Source organism: Carettochelys insculpta, chromosome 2 (assembly GCF_033958435.1).
Source record: "Carettochelys insculpta isolate YL-2023 chromosome 2, ASM3395843v1, whole genome shotgun sequence".
Classification (NCBI taxonomy): Eukaryota; Metazoa; Chordata; order Testudines; family Carettochelyidae; genus Carettochelys; species Carettochelys insculpta.
In genome coordinates, this window is record NC_134138.1 from 230,771,737 (window position 1) to 230,777,486 (window position 5,750).

Here is a 5,750-nt window from a genome sequence, read left to right on the forward strand (position 1 = left end):
CAGCTGCACCTGTTGTTGACATCCATTGTTAGCAGGGGGTCATCTTTGCCCGAGTGCGGAGAGGGCTGCGGCAAAGCTTGTCAATATGCGCAGTGGCTGAGTTCACATATTCACAGAAAGAACTGATATACCAAACAAGTGCCTTCACAGCACACAAACGAGCTAGTTCTTGCTGAAGAAGTCTTTGATCCCCTCCATCCAGCCTTCGTATACAGCATTGACAGACAGGCTAAAAATTTTGTTTTGCTAGATGGCAAAAAGAAGCTAAAGGGGAGGCAGCATGGTGTAGTGGTTAGCACGCTTGTTTAGGATTTAGTAAGCTTGGATTCTGTTCCGGACTGTTACGTGGCCTTTATAAAATGCGGAGAAGGATATTGAGCTTTGGAAAGCTCTTTGAGACCTATCAATTGAAAGCATTGCATGATACCTAAGTATTATTATGAGCAGCCAGAGGGTTGTGCAATGTAAATAAAGGCTAAGTGCTTGCTTCAACAGTACATATAGTAAAACTGGAAGAATGCAGAGAAGATTCGCATGATCCCTGCTCAAGGGTGACATGCAAATCTGTGAAGCAGTCCGTATTTTTCCCACTCTCTGGGTCACCACCTTGTCATGGTGAGTAGGCTTGTGGATTACAATGAACCCAAGAGTTATGCCATAGAGAGCTTGATGCTCCCAGCAGAATCACCCATGGCAGCAAGGTTAAGTGACAGGGTCCAGTTGAAAAATGATCCCAAAAGTCCTCAATGGCAGAAGATGTGGAAGATAGCAAGGGTAATGCTATAACAGCTGTGAAGGCAGATGAAGGCTTCAGCTGACAGGAGACTCCCAGTTGCCATGGATCTCATGCCATTGAAGCTGGGTCTTCTACCTGTTAAGGATTGTGTGGTGGCTGCAATGCAACAGCTCTCCCATGTTAAAAGAAGTCATACACAGGCTTCTTCCTCTGCCTACTACGCTCCACCTGCCCCTTCTGTGATAAGATCTGCAACTTCAGAACCTGGCTGATCGGCCATCAACGGACTCCCGAATAGGAGAGTGACATGAGGACATTCTGCTTGTTATTGAATGACCACAAAGAGAGAGGCTAAGTATCACAATTTATTTGTAAGCTTTTTTGGAGTGGGATCAACTTTTACTTTGCATTTCTAACGTACCTAGTAGAAGGGGCCCCCCTTTCCAATCTGTCCTCAACAGCTTTCCCCCCGGAATTGAGACAGCATCCACTATTGCTAGATAAAGCCAAAATAGAAGCCTAACAATACTCTTTGCTCAAGCAGATATGTTCTAATGTTTTAGGACATGAAGATTTCAGGGATGAACCACCACTTCCTCCAGTTTAAAATTAACTGAGGCAATAAATAAAATAAAGAAAATATTAAAACATCTAATGCCAACTATAAAAGCAACTCTTGAAAGAACAGAGTTTGGAATGGCCAAATGTTGGCCACAAAATCAAAAGTCAAATAAACAAGCAGCCTTATTTCTTTTCAAGTATCCATTTTTGATCTCTGCTTTAGTATATTCATTTTAAAAACTGCTTTGAAGTGTATACAGAACATCTTGAGACTAAAATAGACCAAAGACTTCACTTTCTTCAGGGAGGCTGGAACATGCTGTTTTAGAGCAAGATGGGCAGGAAATCATGAAAAAAACTCTGAAAAGCTTGCACACCAGCATCATCTTATTTCTCTCCGACTGTCGAAAGACTGTTTTCTGAAACCCTCCTGAGCTGTGAATTATATATGTGTCTGCAGTTCTTGGGTTTCAGGCTGAATGTTAAAGCAGAAAGAAAGGCTTGGGCTTTTTGTTTTGTCTTGTTTTACTTCAATCTTTGAATTCTATAGGGCTATCCTTTTATTTATTTTAACTTCTTGCATTCTTGGGGCAAATTATGTCTGGCATTAGACCACTGAAGTCATTGGGACTATACCAAGGATGATTTTGGCACCTTAAGACATTTAATTCTATGCAGATATGTACACCTTTGGTTTTATATTCTTGACGACCTACTTTCTAAGTATCTTGCTTTTTTTCTTCTTGATCAGGTAAATGTGTATATATACTGTATTTTTAAATGTTTATGCATATTGTTATATTTCAATTAGCCTATCAAAACACTGGGCTAGACTTCCAAAAGTGTTTAGTTTATATAATTGGTTCCAGATTTTCAGAAGTGGTCAGCACTAAGCAACTTCCAGTACAAACAACAGGAGCTAATGATGAGAAAGCACTTTTAAAAACCTTGCTGCTTCATATAAGAACCTAAACAGGAGATTTTGTCAGAGCTGTTTTGAAAACCCGGCCTTAGCTCTTTTTAGCCAAGGGCTTCATTTGTGTAAAATGAAGAAAAAATCTATAACACCCTTAACACTTTGCATTTTACATAGTATCTTTTATCCAAAGATTTCAAAGTATTAGCCTCCTGTTGGCACACCTCCATTTGAAAAATTTCCTTCCCTGCTTAGCAAGGGTAAATTTGTTCAGACCACTGTGGGGAGGGCAGAGATCGTACTCAAACCTGCTGCAGACAAGTCTTTTCTTGTGCCTCAAAACATAAAGACTTCTCTATCTCCCATTGGCTAGCCAGGATGTAAGGGGGTGCTGAATTGCTCTCACAGAATCCTAGAGCTGGAAGGGAGGTCATCAAGTCCAGCTCCCTGCCCAAAGCAGGATCAACCCTAACTAAATCAGCCCAGCCAGGACTTAAAAATCTCTAGGGATGGAGATTCCATCACCTCTTTCTGCACTACTGCCTCCAAAGGGAAACCGTTAGAGACGTGGCAACTGCAGCAGGTAAGACTGAGTCTGACTCCTCCTTACTCCCTTTGGTAGAAGCAGAAGCAGGCAGTAGCAGCACGATAAGCAGTGAGCAGAGGGGAAAAAGCCACCCTACCTTTTAGAACTTAAGATCTCGTGAGAAAGAGTAAAATGTCAGTGCAGACTTTAGTTAACTTACTTGATAGTTATGAGAAATAATTCTGGTCTGAAAAAAGTACTTGCTGTTTCAAAATGGCTGAAGGAATTCAAGCTTGCATTAGAAAAGTATTTTCTTAGATCCCACTGCTATATCTTCTGATTGAGCTCACTGGAATCATACATCCTCTTTTAGCAGGTAACTTCAGAACTCTGCACGTGAAAGAACTGGTGGATGTTGGACAGCTAAGGAAACACACAGAGCCTTTCACTGTCTTTTACTGCTAGCTTGCCCATTTGGATTCCACCCACAATAGTATATGACCAAAAGTATTTACTCTCTGATGACTGACATGTGTAATGAGCTCCTCGCAGACCTCTGGCCACATCACAAACCACACCGGTATTTAGCATTAACTGGCAATGTTCTCAGTGGAGAATATTAAGGAACGAACCAGTGTGGAGATTAAACTATCTTCTCACTCCTAGGTGTGCTTCCTCCAGGACATGGTTAAGATATATCACTGGGCATATTAAAAGGGGATACCCAGGAAGGGAATCCTATTTTATACTCTGCTTGTCCTACTGCAAACTGGAGTGTTCTCTACACTTCTATCAGTGGTGCAACTGCAGCCTCGGTAGCTGTGCCCAGGCTAGTTTTGACCTACCCAGCTCAAGCAACCACAGCAGCATAGACTAGCGGCTCAGGTTCATACCAGAGTCCTGGGTGGGTTTGTGCAGCTTCACTGCTATTTGTTGTATTAAAGCTAGCTCAGCTGTGTCTCCATGTGCTGCAGTACACCTCTGACTGCAGAACAGATACAAGTCTTGGAAGGTGTGAGACTTGAGCACTCTAGGCCCAGTCTCCATTCAGTGCACATAACACAATTAAACTGTGAACTTTATAGAGTAAGTGAGAACCATTCATCTGAGAAACCACAGCATGAGTCATCAGGCCCATGGTGGAACTGAATGAAACTGTAGGCATTCATAACATTTTCTTCTTCTTACAGGAAGCAGCTATGCCCATCAGCAAATTACAAACAGAAAAGAGAAAAATACTCTTCAGATTATACAGAAAAGCAAACTAAGAAATATCTCTGAAATGTAGGGCTTAGCTGTCCCTTGGCCTACCACCTGTTAACCCTCACTAGCTACGTCTACACGTGAAGCCTACATCGAAGTAGCTTATTTCGACGTAGCGACATCGAAATAGGCTATTTCGATGAATAACATCTACACGTCCTCCAGGGCTGGCAACGTCGACGTTCAACATCGATGTTGCGCAGCACCACATCGAAATAGGTGCTGCGAGGGAATGTCTACACGCCAAAGTAGCACACATCGAAATAAGGGTGCCAGGCACAGCTGCAGACAGGGTCACAGGGTGGACGAGCGCTTCCGGGGCAACAGCTAGCCGCTCCCTTAAAGGGCCCCACCCAGACACACTCAGCCTGCACAGCACGCGGTCTGTGGAGCCATAGGCACACACACCTCGGGCAACGCAGTCATGATGGACCCCCAGCAGCAGCAGCAGCAGCAGCAGCAGCCAGAGGTCCACCCAGCCGCCCCTGCAGGAGCAGTGCTCACCCTGCTCCATGCCATGCAGGAGGCAGCTGAGCACCTCCTTGCCACAGAGGAGGAGCTGCCCGCAGGGGAGTAGGACGCAACCCCCAACCCTGCAGCACCCCGACCCCTCCGCCGCCTCATACGCCACCGGCTGTGGAGCTACCCCACCAGCACTGACTGGTGGGAGCGGCTGGTGCTCAGAGAGTGGGATGACGACTGCTGGCTCAGGAACTTTCGCATGAGCCGGCAGACATTTATGGAGCTATGCCAGTGGCTCACCCCCACACTGAGGCACCAGGACACCACCATGCGGCGTGCCCTTACTGTGGAGAAACGGGTCGGCATTGCTGTCTGGAAGCTGGCCACTCCAGACAGCTACCGATCCGTGGGCCAGCAGTTTGGCATCGGCAAGGCCACCGTCGGGGCTGTCCTCATGGAGGTAAGAGGACCCACGGGGGGAGGTGGGGGGAGGCAGCCCTGGCAGGGGAGGGCAGGGGAGGGGAGGGGAGGGGGGCCCTGGCAGGGGAGGGCCACACACACCCTGCTCATCCCTCATTGGTGCTCTCCCTTGTGCTTCCCCTGCAGGTCATCCGTGCCATCAATGCCCTGCTCCTCCACAGGCTCATGCAGGTCGGGTACCCAGATGCCGCCATCGCGGGCTTTGCCACCCTGGGCTTCCCCAATTGCTTCAGGGCTCTGGATGGGACTCACATCCCCATACGCGCCCCGGAGCACAGTGGAGGACGTTACATCAATCGGAAGGGCTACCACTCAGTGGTCCTCCAGGCCTTGGTGGACAGCCAGGGCCGCTTCCAGGAGATTTATGTGGGCTGGCCCAGCAGCACCCACGACGCCCGGGTATTCCGGAACTCAGGCCTGTGCCGCCGGCTGGAGGCAGGGACCTACATCCCCCAGCGGGAGATCCCTGTGGGGGACACCACCATGCCCCTCTGCATCATCGCAGACGCGGCGTACCCCCTCCGGCCCTGGCTCATGCACCCTTACACAGCCGTCTACCAGCCAGGAGCGCTTCAACCAGCACCTGAACCACGCGTGCCAGGTGGTGGAGCACACATTTGGCCGCCTCAAAGGGCGCTGGAGGTGTCTCCTCACCTGCCTGGATGCGGGCCCCACAAACATCCCCCAGATTGTGGGTGCGTGCAGCGCCCTACACAATCTGGTGGAGAGCAAGGGGGAGGCCTTCTTTCAGGGCTGGGCTGTGGAGGCCGGCAGGACTGCTGTGCAGCCACCCGCTGCCCCCAGTT

The 5,750-nt window shown here is 48.1% G+C and overlaps 1 non-coding gene across 1 annotated transcript; it reads left to right on the forward strand.

Moving 5' to 3' along the window:
- Positions 1 to 479: 479 nt before the first annotated feature.
- Positions 480 to 586, forward strand: LOC142009861 (U6 spliceosomal RNA). The gene has a single exon (XR_012644624.1). It is a non-coding gene; the product is annotated as a U6 spliceosomal RNA (small nuclear RNA).
- The last annotated feature ends 5,164 nt before the right edge of the window (positions 587 to 5,750 follow it).